Consider the following 14,791-nt stretch of genomic DNA (forward strand, 5'->3'; position numbering starts at 1 on the left):
CAATTGAGTACTTTTCCACCACTGGAATTACGTAGGCTAGGTTATTAATCCTACATAAAAGTCTGACAAATAGGGATGCTAACAAACATCACACAGATACGCTGCAGAGCCGTCTGTTTAGCTTGCTTGCCAGCATGAGCAGTAAGTCAATCAATCAATCAAATGTATTTATAAAGCCCTTTTTTACATCAGCCAATGTCAAAAAGTGCTATACAGCAACCCAGCCTAAAACCCCAAACAGCAAGCAATGCAGATATAGAAGTACCGAACAACTCGGGAAACCCAGCTTCAGCTTAATTAACTGGAGAATAAAATAAACCCTCACCAGCTAGCTTCATATCTATTTTAGTTTCCCTGTCCGATTCATAATACTAGTCCACTTATTGTTATTTTTATCTTTCCACAAACTGTCTGTTACTCGATATGAGCAAGTTAAACCAAATGTATCAAAGAATATGAAATCACAATTAGTTTGCCAGTAACATTTTAGTAATTTAGCTATCCTTCTAAATGTGGTGGTCAGTGGATACACTATGAGTTGAACATATTTGTCTGAAAATGAACTTGTCGCCAGTTGTTGTTGCCCGTGGTGGAATCATATATAACCAGCTAGCTCCTGAAGCCTATGGGTTCCCGAGTGACGCAGTGGCCTAAGGCACAGCATCTACAGTTCCTCGTTTGAATCCAGGCTGTATCACATCCGGCTGTGATTGAGAGTCCTATAGGGCGGCACACAATTGGCCCAGCATCGTTCGGGTTTGGCCAGGGTAGGCTGTCATTGTAAAACAAACACCCACAAACCAACAGTGAAACCCAGGCTACCTAAATATGGTTGTCAATCAGGGACAACGATAAACAGCCTCCTCTGATTGAGAGCCATATCGGGCCAAACACAGAAATAGAAAAAAGATAGAAACACAAACATAGACTGCCCACCCCAACTCACGCCCTGACCATAATAAATAAAGACAAAACAAAGGAAATTAAGGTCAGAACGTGACAGAACCATACCAGGCCAAACACAAAACCACAACATAGAAAAAAGAACATAGACTACCCACTCCAACTCACGCCCTGACCAAACTAAAACAAAGACATAACAAAGGAACTAAGGTCAGAATGTGAGAGCCGAAGCTCCGCCCCTGCGCTTTCTTTTCGAAGAAGCTGGGTCCGGCGGAGCAAAACTATGATGTGGGGGACCGGGAGTTGTTAGCTGTGGTGAAAGCCCTGAAGGTGTGGAGACACTGGGTTGAGGGGGCTAAGCACCCTTTCCTCATCTGGACTGACCACCGCAATCTGTAGTATATCCGGGCGGCAAGGAGACTGAATCCTCGTCAGGCTAGGTGGGCCATGTTCTTTACCCGATTCAGATTCACAATCTCTTATAGACCAGGTTCCCTCAACACTAAGGCCGACGCGCTGTCCCATCTCTATGACACTGAGGACCGGTCCATCGATCCTACTCCCATCCTTCCAGCTTCTAGGCTGGTGGCACCGGTGGTATGGGAGGTCGATGCAGATATCGAGCGGGATTTGTGGTTGGAACCTGCGCCTTCACATGATCCTACCGGTCTCAGGTACGTGCCGCTTGGTGTCCGTGATCAATTGATTCTGTGGGCTCACACACTACCCTCTTCAGGACATCCAGATATTGCGAGGACAGTGCGGGTCTTAGGGGGAAATACTGGTGGCCCACCTTAGCTAAGGACGTGAGGCTCTATGTCTCCTCCTGTTCGGTGTGCGCCCAGAGTAAGGCTCCTAGGCACCTGCCTAGAGAGAAGCTACAGCCCCTCCCTGTTCCACAATAGCCCTGGTCTCATCTGTCGGTGGACTTCCTTACCGATCTTCCCCCTCTCAGGGAAACACTTCCATTCTTGTCACCCCCTGGTCTTAGTATTTTGTGTTTTCTTTATTATTTTGGTCAGGCCAGGGTGTGACATGGGTTTATTATGTGTTGTGTTTTGTCTTGGGGTTTTTGTAGGTATTGGGATTGTGGTATAGTGGGGTTATTCTAGAATAGTCTATGGCTGTCTGGAGTGGTTCTCAATCAGAGGAAGGTGTTTATCGTTGTCTCTGATTGGGAACCATATTTAGGCAGCCATATTCTTTGAGTGTTTTGTGGGTGATTGTTCCTGTCTCTGTGTTTGTTTGCACCAGATAGGCGCAGTCACTTTGGATTTTCTTTTTTCCTGGTTTTGGAAGAGAACGTGAGCCGGGTGCACCATTCTCCTTGCGGAGATGGTGCAAAATCCACCAACACTGTCGGTCCCTGGGATTGGGCTGGCCAACATGATTCGGTTTGCTTGGAAGGAGAAGGAGTTGGAGCCTTTAGGACGGGAAACTTTTGGAAGGACAATCTTGATGGGGATTCTAAAGCTGATGGTGAAGGACGTGTTTTGTTTCCAAGGCAACTCGTTGGAGGGAGCATACGACGTGGCACTAAATACAGAGGAGAAACATGATGATATCCTGAGAAGAGCAAGAGCAGTGGGAGGTGAGAGGCCGATGAGCCATTATGAAGTAACAAGCCTGGCGAGGAACAACTTTAGGGTTGTAACTGTCAACATGTACAACCCATGCGTTAAGGACGAAGAGGTGAGGGCCTTTCTGGGGAGATACATGGATAACGTCTCCTCAGCAAGGCACCTCAAAGACTCCCTTGGGTTTTGGAATGGGAGGAGAGGCTTCCAGGCCCTCCTCAGGGAGGACCCAAAGGGACATGGTGGCTACCTCCATCCTCCTGCTATGTTCTCCCTAGGGGCTGACAGGGGGACGTTGTTTTATGCACGTCAGCCCCCATTTTGCAGGCGCTGTATGGCCTACGGCCACATTTTCGCCTCGTGCAGCACAAGAAAATGCAGATTTTGTGGATCTGGGGAGCACGAGGCGAAGGATTGTGATGAGCCTAAGACGTGCCACGGGTGTGGCTCGTCAGCACACCTGTGGCAGGGGTGCCCGGCTCGTCAGAGGTCATACGCATCTGCGGCTGGGAGGGGAGCAGGAGTGGGGGATGGGGGAAGAAGAGGAGGGGAAGGAAGCATGCCTCATGACCAGAGTACATGAAGGCGGCAAGGAAGGAGGAGGAGCAAGAAGCGGAGGATGAAAGAGAGAAGGAAACGGAAGGCACGGGAGTAGGAGAACCAGGAAAAGCGGCGGAAGAAGGCAACCGAGTGGAGGAGCATGAGAGAGAAGAAAGCGATTGAGAGGTGATGGAGAAGGAGATGGTGGAAGAGCAAGTGGAGTGGGAGGAAAGTGCCCTGGTGGAAAAGATGAGGGGTATGGTGGAGGAGCTGGCGGTGGGGAGGGTGGTATCTCTCCACTGCCGCCATCACCAAAGAAGAGAGTGAAGAGGAGGGTGCAATTGGCCGACAGTAAGAGAGAGGGGATGGCCAAGAGAGCGATGGGGGTGGGAGAAACCTCTGGGTTGCTGCTGGTTTCCCCAGACCCTCAACTTCTGTTGGGTGGGGACACACCTAACAAGACCCAGGACTGGGTACAGGAGGAGGTGGGGAGTTTTTTGTTTTGTTTTTTTCCAAACTAGCTGCAGCGCTGGGGAGGGGGAGGAGTGTGGGAGTAGACCCAGGGCACCCCGGAGCCAAACACTATTCCTGCATCCTGGGTTGGCGAGATGCAGGAAGAGACATCGGGAGTACGGATGGTGTTATCACTGGTAGATATGGAGCAGGGGAGCATCGGGTGAGTCTCCTGGTTTTGTTTTTTTCTGTCTGGGTTTAGTATTTGAGTGTATTACATGTTTTTATTTTATTCTTTCATGGGGTCTAATTTTACTTTTGTTAGTTTAAATGTAAGGGGTTTAAGGGATTTTGTTAAGAGGAGGGCGGTTTTTAGTTATCTGGAGGGTGTGGGGTTTGATTTTAGTTTTTTACAGGAGGTTCACCTGAGGGATGGAGGGGATGTTAGTAGGTTTAAGAGGGAGTGGGACAAGGGGGAGTCGGTTTGGGGTATTGACGGGGTGCACTCATCGGGGGTAGGGATTTTGTGTGGACACAGGGAGGTAAAAGTGGAGGGTTCTTTTGTGTTGATGCAGGGGAGGGTTATAGGGGTGGATGTCGCGATAAGGGATTGTAAATTTAGATTAGTGGTGGTGTATGGGCCACAGGTGGTGGCAGACAGGAGGGAGATGGTGGACTGTCTGGTGCCCCTGTGTGTCACAAATAGGAAATTAGTGATATGAATATGGGCAGATAGCAGTGCAGGCGCCATGAACGGGCTAATGGCTTGCCATGGTCTGGTTGATGGTGGCCTGCACACTACTCCGAAAATGGCCGGTCCTACATGGCGCAACTCCAGGGGGGTTGCGCGGAGGCTCGACTATATTTTTGTACCCAGGTCTTTGGGTAAGTTGTCTGGGCGGCTGTTGCCTGTTTTCTTTTCGGATTACGACGGGGTGCTCCTGCAGGTGGGGTCGCCAGTCTGCCTCTTTGGTAGGGGGTACTGGAAGTTAGATCGGGATGTGCTGGAGGAGCAGGCTTTTGTTGACAGGTTTTTTGGTTTCTTTTAGGTGAGGATTAGGGCTTTTATAATAGGGTATTGCAAGAGGAAAAAAAGGGAGGAGAGGAGGGAGGTGGATCATATCCAAAGGTTAATTGAACTTGAGTACGAGGCAGGCAACCTCGGCGGGTCGTTTGACTGGGAGGGATCCGCAACCCTAAAGGCGCAGCTCAGGGAGTTGCAGGAGCGGAAGGCTCGAGCTTTCCTGGAGCGTGCGCATAGTGGCTTTCTAGAACACAATGAGACTTGTTCTGCTATGTTCTTTAAGTCGGTTAGGGCCAGACAGAGTAGGAAGGTAATGCATGGTGTTAGGGAAGAAAATGGTAGTATAGTTAGAGAACAAGAGGATATGGTCAGGGTGACAACTGATCATTTCCAAGGTTTATTTAAGGAAAGGGAAATAGATTTAGAGCAGAGAAATGTGTTTTTAGAACACTTGTCCAGGCGGTTGCCGGAGGACATTAGAGAAGTGATGGAGGCCCAGATCTCACTAGAAGAGGTTGAGAGCGCTCTTAGGAGGATGGGAAAAGGGAAGATGCCTGGGATGGATGGGCTGCCGGCTGAGTTTTATCTCAAGTTTTGGGGTATACTTGGACCAGTGGTCCTCGAAGTCTTGAAGGCCATCCTTGAGACGGGGGTCCCGGGTGGATCAATGGCTGTTGGTGTGCTGTCACTTTTATATAAGAAGGGGGAAGTAACAGACCTTGGCAACTGGCGGCCGTTGACCATGCTGTGTGTAGATTACAAGCTACTTGCAAAGATTTTAGCAGACCGGTGCGCACAGCCCTTCCCTACGTCGTCCATGAGGATCAGACGTGCGGGGTAGAGGGCCGCTCTATTAGATGGAACCTACAGTTAATCAGGGACTCCATCGCTTGGGTTGAAGATAGAGGACTGCCTTTAATGGTAGCAGCGCTAGATCAGGCGAAAGCCTTTGATCGCGTGAATAGATCCTTTTTATTCAGAGTGTTAGGTCGATTAGGATTTGGGGAGAAGTTCATAGGATGGATTCGTACATTATATGTCGGAGCGGGGTGCCGAGTTAGTGTAAATAGTCACTTGGGTGATGTTTTTGACCTCTCGTCTGGGGTCAGGCAGGGGTGCCCACTCTCGGCTCTCCTCTTCGTTCTGTACATGGAGCCTCTGGGGGCTGCCATTAGGGCAGACACAGGGGTGGAAGGCTTGTTGATCCCTGGAAGTGGTGGGCTGCGTGTTAAGATGACGCAGTACGCCGACGACACTTCCTTGCTGCTGTGCAAGGACTCGTGCCTGACAAGGTCCCTTGCCATCTTTGGGGATTTCACCCGAGCGTCGGGAGCGGTTCTGAACCATGCAAAGTCTTCCGTCAAGTTTTTCGGAAGATGGCGCGGTAGAACGGATGTGCCCGGGGGGTTATCTCTCTGTGAGGGGGCCCTGAGGATTCTCGGGGTCCATTTTGAGACCTCCGGCTCAGCGACGCTAAACTGGAACATGCGTATCGCAGTGGTACAGAGGAAGCTAGCAATGTGGAAGGCTAGGTATTTGTCTTTTATGGGCAAAGTCCTGGTCCTAAAGGTGGATGTGTTGCCATCTCTTTTGTATTTGGCGTACATCTACCCATTGCCGGCTTGTCTGAGGAGGCCTCTAGTGAGGCTTGTGTTTCAGTTCATGTGGAGTGGCATGTGCGAGTGGGTCGCCAGGGCACGCATGCTCTGTCCCATCGGGGAGGGAGGTAGGGGGGTACCACATTTCCCCCTCAAGTTGGACGCAATTTTTGTTACTTTCTTGTTAACGGAGCTTGCTCGTCCAGTGATACACCCGTCCGGTTACCTCCTGCGGGTGTTCTTCTCGTATCAGGTGAGAAGCGTAATGGTGTGGTCTAACACGGGTCCTCGGGCGGAACAGCTGCCGTGGCACTTTGGTCATGCGGCCAAGTGGCTGCGTGCGCACCCTGAGGTTGAAGTTGCCCGAGTAGGTTTAGATCACAGGCACTTGTACGAGGAGGTCAGAAAGGCAGGGAGTCCGGCGCCTGTAGTGGGCATCTCGGAAGTGGTCTGGGAGGGAGTGCAGGCGCGGGGTCTGGACAACAGGCTCAAGGACCTGAATTGGTTGAGCCTCCATAAGTGCTTGCGGGTACGTTCCATCATGTACTGATATAGTTTGGTGCAATCCCCCACCTGTCCAAGATCCTCTTGTGGCAGGGAGGAGACTGTGCTCCATGTCTTTTGGGACTGTGCCTTTGCCGGAGTAGTATGGGCTAGGGCATGGGTGTTGTTAGGTTTGGTAAGGGGGGATTTTGTATTGACGTGGGCCAGGTTAGAGAGGTGTAGGGAGAGCGAGAGGGACGGATAGGGACAGGTTTCTGCTCTGGCTTCTCATGAGTCTCTTTAAACGGGGGCTGTGGGAAGCCAGGCAGAACATGGTGAAGACAGGGATAGATTGGGGGGTGGAAGGGATAGTGAGGAGGGTGGAAGGAGATTTGAGGGGCAGGATGAAGAGGGAGGAGAGGAAGTGGGACGTCCACCGTCCACCAGCACTGTAGAAACTATTACACTCAACTGAACGACTCGATTAGTGTAGTGTTAGCTAGCTACATAGTTGTCTTTGCTGTCTTCGTATCCAAGATAATTGTGTAGTTTAGAGTGTGTAGACTTAGAGTGATTATCTTAATTTACCGAGGTTAGCTAGCCAGCTATTTGTCGTCCTTAACGTAGGAGATACTGCTAGCTAGCTAGCCAACAGCTAGCCAACCTCTACCGAATAGAACTTCAACTACCCGGTCAACATTCCGCTTCGCTCCACAGGTAGTATCACATTTTCATTTCACTTCATTACAGTACAACGGTTTGATTTGTTTGATCGTAGCTAGCTACATAGCCGTCTTTGTATCTAAGACAATTGTGTAGTCTAGAGCAATTTTCTAGGTTAGCTAGCCAGCTATTGTCGTACTTTTAACGTAACGTAACGCAATCAACACTGCTAGCTAGCCAGCTAGCCCCCGAATAGCAGCACTGTAGAAACTATTACACTCGACGGAACGACTTGATTAGTGTAGTGTCAACAACGCAGCCACTGCCAGCTAGCCTACAAAGTCAACAACGCAGCCACTGCCAGCTAGCCTACTCCAGCAGTACTGTATCATTTCAATCATTTTAGTCAATAAGATTCTTGCTACGTAAGCTTAACTTTCTGAACATTCGAGACGTGTAGTCCACTTGTCATTCCAATCTCCTTTGCATTAGCGTAGCCTCTTCTGTAGCCTGTCAACTATGTGTCTATCTATCCCTGTTCTCTCCTCTCTGCACAGACCATACAAACGCTCCACACCGCGTGGCCGCGGCCACCCTAATCTGGTGGTCCCAGCGCGCACGACCCACGTGGAGTTCCAGGTCTCCGGTAGCCTCTGGAACTGCCGATCTGCGGCCAACAAGGCAGAGTTCATCTCAGCCTATGCCTCCCTCCAGTCCCTCGACTTCTTGGCACTGACGGAAACATGGATCACCACAGATAACACTGCTACTCCCACTGCTCTCTCTTCGTCCGCCCACGTGTTCTCGCACACCCCGAGAGCTTCTGGTCAGCGGGGTGGTGGCACCGGGATCCTCATCTCTCCCAAGTGGTCATTCTCTCTTTCTCCCCTTACCCATCTGTCTATCGCCTCCTTTGAATTCCATGCTGTCACAGTTACCAGCCCTTTTAAGCTTAACATCCTTATCATTTATCGCCCTCCAGGTTCCCTCGGAGAGTTCATCAATGAGCTTGATGCCTTGATAAGCTCCTTTCCTGAGGACGGCTCACCTCTCACAGTCCTGGGCGACTTTAACCTCCCCACGTCTACCTTTGACTCATTCCTCTCTGCCTCCTTCTTTCCACTCCTCTCCTCTTTTGACCTCACCCTCTCACCTTCCCCTCCTACTCACAAGGCAGGCAATACGCTCGACCTCATCTTTACTAGATGCTGTTCTTCCACTAACCTCATTGCAACTCCCCTCCAAGTCTCCGACCACTACCTTGTATCCTTTTTCCTCTCGCTCTCATCCAACACTTCCCACACTGCCCCTACTCGGATGGTATCGCGCCGTCCCAACCTTCACTCTCTCTCCCCCGCTACTCTCTCCTCTTCCATCCTATCATCTCTTCCCTCTGCTCATACCTTCTCCAACCTATCTCCTGATTCGGCCTCCTCATCCCTCCTCTCTTCCCTTTCTGCATCCTTTGACTCTCTATGTCCCCCATCCTCCAGGCCGGCTCGGTCCTCCCCTCCCGCTCCGTGGCTCGACGACTCATTACGAGCTCACAGAACAGAGAGCTCCGGGCAGCCGAGCGGAAATGGAGGAAAACTCGCCTCCCTGCGGACCTGGCATCCTTTCACTCCCTCCTCTCTACATTTTCCTCATCTGTCTCTGCTGCTAAAGCCACTTTCTACCACTCTAAATTCCAAGCATCTGCCTCTAACCCTAGGAAGCTCTTTGCCACCTTCTCCTCCCTCCTGAATCCTCCTCCCCCCCCCCCCCTCCTCCCTCTCTGCAGATGACTTCGTCAACCATTTTGAAAAGAAGGTCGACGACATCCGATCCTCGTTTGCTAAGTCAAACGACACCGCTGGTTCTGCTCACACTGCCCTACCCTGTGCTCTGACCTCTTTCTCCCCTCTCTCTCCAGATGAAATCTCGCTTCTTGTGACGGCCGGCCGCCCAACAACCTGCCCGCTTGACCCTATCCCCTCCTCTCTTCTCCAGACCATTTCCGGAGACCTTCTCCCTTACCTCACCTCGCTCATCAACTCATCCCTGACCGCTGGCTACGTCCCTTCCGTCTTCAAGAGAGCGAGAGTTGCACCCCTTCTGAAAAAACCTACACTCGATCCCTCCGATGTCAACAACTACAGACCAGTATCCCTTCTTTCTTTTCTCTCCAAAACTCTTGAACGTGCCGTCCTTGGCCAGCTCTCCCGCTATCTCTCTCAGAATGACCTTCTTGATCCAAATCAGTCAGGTTTCAAGACTAGTCATTCAACTGAGACTGCTCTTCTCTGTATCACGGAGGCGCTCCGCACTGCTAAAGCTAACTCTCTCTCCTCTGCTCTCATCCTTCTAGACCTATCGGCTGCCTTCGATACTGTGAACCATCAGATCCTCCTCTCCACCCTCTCCGAGTTGGGCATCTCCGGCGCGGCCCACGCTTGGATTGCGTCCTACCTGACAGGTCGCTCCTACCAGGTGGCGTGGCGAGAATCTGTCTCCTCGCCACGCGCTCTCACCACTGGGGTCCCCCAGGGCTCTGTTCTAGGCCCTCTCCTATTCTCGCTATACACCAAGTCACTTGGCTCTGTCATAACCTCACATGGTCTCTCCTATCATTGCTATGCAGACGACACACAATTAATCTTCTCCTTTCCCCTTCTGATGACCAGGTGGCGAATCGCATCTCTGCATGTCTGGCAGACATATCAGTGTGGATGACGGATCACCACCTCAAGCTGAACCTCGGCAAGACGGAGCTGCTCTTCCTCCCGGGGAAGGACTGCCCGTTCCATGATCTCGCCATCACGGTTGACAACTCCATTGTGTCCTCCTCCCAGAGCGCTAAGAACCTTGGCGTGATCCTGGACAACACCCTGTCGTTCAACTAACATCATGGCGGTGGCCCGTTCCTGTAGGTTCATGCTCTACAACATCCGCAGAGTACGACCCTGCCTCACACAGGAAGCGGCGCAGGTCCTAATCCAGGCACTTGTCATCTCCCGTCTGGATTACTGCAACTCGCTGTTGGCTGGGCTCCCTGCCTGTGCCATTAAACCCCTACAACTCATCCAGAACGCCGCAGCCCGTCTGGTGTTCAACCTTCCCAAGTTCTCTCACGTCACCCCGCTCCTCCGCTCTCTCCACTGGCTTCCAGTTGAAGCTCGCATCCGCTACAAGACCATGGTGCTTGCCTACGGAGCTGTGAGGGGAACGGCACCGCAGTACCTCCAGGCTCTGATCAGGCCCTACACCCAAACAAGGGCACTGCGTTCATCCACCTCTGGCCTGCTCGCCTCCCTACCACTGAGGAAGTACAGTTCCCGCTCAGCCCAGTCAAAACTGTTCGCTGCTCTGGCCCCCCAATGATGGAACAAACTCCCTCACGACGCCAGGACAGCGGAGTCAATCACCACCTTCCGGAGACACCTGAAACCCCACCTCTTCAAGGAATACCTAGGAGAGGATAAGTAATCCTTCTCACCCCCCCCCCTTAAATGATTTAGATAAACTATTGTAAAGTGGCTGTTCCACTGGATGTCAGAAGGTGAATTCACCAATTTGTAAGTCGCTCTGGATAAGAGCGTCTGCTAAATGACTTAAATGTAAATGTAAAGTGGGGGCAGCATGCTGCTTGGGAGAGGTGGAAGGGGGGTTTAGGGCTGGGTGTCATTTAGATTTGTAAGGGGATAGATTAGGGACAGGGAGATAGGGAAAGGTATTTTGTAGGGTGATGGGGAGGGAAGATGCTCCCCTGAGGTTTTGTGAGGTTTTGGGTTTTTGTTTTGTTAAAATTAAAATACCATTATTGGAGTATGTATGAAAAGTATGAGGTGTAAAGAATGAATGGTATTGAAGGTAATAAATTATTTTTTATTAAAAAATTTTTTTTAAAGATAGGCTGTTTTCACATTACGTTTCTTGTTTTGTATTGTTCGTGTTTATTCATTTATTAAACATGTATCAAAATTACCACCCTGCATTTTGGTCCTCCCCTCCTTCACCGCAAAAAAACCGTAACAATTCTGGTCGTTGTGGATCGGTTCTCTAAGTCCTGCCATCTCCTCCCATTGCCTGGTCTCCCTACGGCCCTACAGACTGCGGAGGCTCAATTTACCCACGTCTTCCGGCACTACAGGGTGCCGGAGGACATTGTATCTGATCGGAGTCCCCAGTTCACGTCCTGAGTTTGGAGGGCGTTTATGGAACATCTGGGGTCTCGGTCAGCCTGACCTCTGGTTATCACCCCGAGAGTAATGGGCAGGTGGAGAGAGTGAACCAGGAAGTGGGTAGGTTTCTGCGGTCGTATTGCCAGGACCGGCCAGGAGAATGGGCGAGGTAAGTCCCATGGGCAGAGGTGGCACAGAACTCACTCCGTCCCTCCTCCACGAACATGTCGCCATTCCAATGCGTGCTGGGCTACCAGCCGGTCCTGGCTCCGTGGCATCAGAGTCACACCGAAGCTCCTGCGGTGGAGGAGTGGGTGCAGCTCTCTAAGGAGCCCTGGCTGGTGGACGGCAGAAGAAGAGCGCTGACCGCCACCGCAGTGAGGCCCCTGTGTTCGCACCAGGGGACAGGGTCTGGCTCTCGACCCGAAACCTGCCCCTCCGCCTGCCCTGCCGGAAGCTGGGGCCGCAGTGTGTGGGGCCATTTAAAGTCCTGAGGAGGATAAACGAGGTATGTTACAGATTACAACTCCCCTCTTACTATCATATTAACCCCTTGTTTCATGTGTCTCTCCTCAGGCCGGTGGTAGCTGGTCCCCTACAAGAAGGTGAGGTGCCGGAGGTCCCTCAGCCCCCTCTGGACATCGAGGGGTCCCCGGTATGTCCAGTGTCTGTGTTCTTTTGCCCAACTTAATATTTTATTTTTATTGGCCAGTCTGAGATATGGCTTTTTCTTTGCAACTCTGCCTAGAAGGACAGCATCCTGGAGTCGCCTCTTCACTGTTGATGTTGAGACGGGTGTTTTGCGGATACTATTTAATGAAGCTGCCAGTTGAGGACTTGTGAGGCAAACACAACGTGCCATTGGAACACAGGAGTGATGGTTGCTGATCCTGGACTGGACTTCCTGACGGGCCGCCCCCAGATAGTAAGAGTAGGCAACAACAAGCCTGCCACGCTGATCCTTAACACTGGGGCCCCTCAGGGGTGTGTACTTAGTCCCCTCCTGTATTCCCTGTTCAGCCATGACTTTGTGGCCAAACACGACTCCAACACCATCATTAAGTTTGCTGATAACACAACAGTGATAGGCCTGATCACCGACAACGATGAGACAGCCTATAGGGAGGAGATCAGAGAACTGGCAGTGTGGTGCCAGGACAACAACCTCGCCCTCAATGTGACCAAGACAAAGGAGCTGATCGTGGACTACAGGAAAAGGCGGGCTGAACAGGCCCCCATTAACATCAACTGGGCTTTAGTGGAGCGGGTCGACAGTTTCAAGTTCCTTGATGTCCACATCACCAATGAACTATCATGGTCCAAACATACCAAGACAGTCGTGAAGAGGGCACAGTCTCTCCCTCAAGAGACTGAAAAGATTTGGTAGGGGTCCCCAGATCCTCAAGTGTTTCTACAGCTGCACCATCGAGAGCATCCTGACAAGGTTGCATCACTGCCTGGTAGGGCAACTGCTTGGCATCTGACCGTAAGGCGGTACAGAGGGTAGAGCGAACGTCCCAGTACATCACTGGGGCCAAGCTTCCTGCCATCCAGGACCTATATAATAGGTGGTGTCAGAGGAAAGCACATAAAATTGTCAGAGACTCCAGTCACCCGAGTTATAGACTGTTTTCTCTGCTACTGCACGGGAAGCGGTACCGGAGCGCCAAGTCTAGGACCAAAAGGCTCCTCAACAGCTTCTACCCCCAAGTCATTTGACTGCTGAACAATTCATAAAAATCGCCACCGGACAATTTACATTGGCATCCCCCCTTGTACACTGCTGCTACTCGCTGTTTGTTTGTTACCTATGCATAGTTTCTTCGCCCCCACCTACATGTACAGATTACCTCAACTAGCCTGTACCCCTGCACACTGACTCGGTACTGGTGCCCCTGTATATAGCCTCGTTATTGTTATTCTTATTGTGTTACTTTTTATTATTACTTTTTATTTGAACCTACTTGGTAAATATTTTCTTCTTCTTGAACTGAACTGTTGGTTAAGGGCTTGTAAGTAAGCATTTCACGGTAAAGTCAACACTTGTATTCGGCGCATGTGGCAAATAAAGTTTGATTTGATAATGGGCCTCTGTACGCCTATGTAGATATTCCAGTTACAATAGTAATTTGCAACATTAACAATGTCTACACTGTATTTGTGATCAATTTGATATTATTTTAATGGACAAAAAAAATGCTTTTCTTTCAAAAACAAGGACATTTCTATGTGACCCCATACTTTTGAATGGTAGTGTATGTTATGGTTCACTCTTAGTTTTCCTTATGTCCCCTGTGTAATGTCCTGTCTTCTTGGTTAGGCAGGCTTGACCCCTTCATCCCATAGTTTTTTCCTGTAATCAAATGTAATATGACTGAAGATGCAAAAGTTCATGCCAGGCCCCTTCTAATAGGGTATAACAGACTCCTTAAAACTTTGACCTCGACAGACTACATGCCTTCTATCAAATCCAAACTGGAATTTCTATTCAAAACAAAGATTGTAAAAGTATGCAAGACATTGATAGAATAAATCATATCTAGTTTGATGATTCCGTGACAAACGGTGAATTAGTTATTGATTTTTACATTTTTAAATTGATTTTGGCGAATGTCTGTTGAATGTCTGTAGAATGTGTTGAATGTCTGTTGAATTGTCTGTTGAATGTCCGAATGTGTGAATATAAAACCAACTTTACCTCGGTAAATATAGGTCGGTCCGAACCGGACCAAAGATTAAGCAAACATAGAAATCTATGAACGTTGAAATCAAGGCGGGTTCGGACCGCGCCAATAAAATTAATAAAAAAAGACGGGCGGTCTAGATAGGACCAACGAAATACATCCAAAAGACGTCTGCGTCGGCCCGTGCTTAGTGTGATAGGCCCTACAGCTGCCCCCCATCGTAACGCAAAATGTACGGTTGTTTTTTTATTGTCAATTGAGCATTTTAACAATGTAGGTTAAAAGCAATAGATTTCAAATTATTGCTCAAATTATCAATCTCATGGAATATCAATTCTTGCATCCTAGCTCTGCCTATGAATATTTTCAATCCCTCATTTTATCAAAGGGGTGTTGAAATGATAAAGACTGGGCTTTCAATACATCATCTAGGCATACAGACCTCATAGCAAAAGAATCATGCTTATGATTTAGGTTATCGTTGTTGTCTTTCACATAGAGCGCTACCGAAACTAACCAGAAAGCAATATTAACTGTTCTAGAGCAACACGTCGTGGCATTTTTCGGTTATGAAAATGCTATTTTACAACCGGGAAAGAAGCCCAGGCTATCGTCACAACTGCAGTCTTTTTTTGTCCCGCCCTCCTTCTCTTGCTCTCATCGACTGTTATGTGGGCGTATGGCTCTGTATTTCAAAAATAAGTTA

This window comes from Oncorhynchus masou, chromosome 24 (genome assembly GCF_036934945.1).
Source record: "Oncorhynchus masou masou isolate Uvic2021 chromosome 24, UVic_Omas_1.1, whole genome shotgun sequence".
Classification (NCBI taxonomy): Eukaryota; Metazoa; Chordata; class Actinopteri; order Salmoniformes; family Salmonidae; genus Oncorhynchus; species Oncorhynchus masou.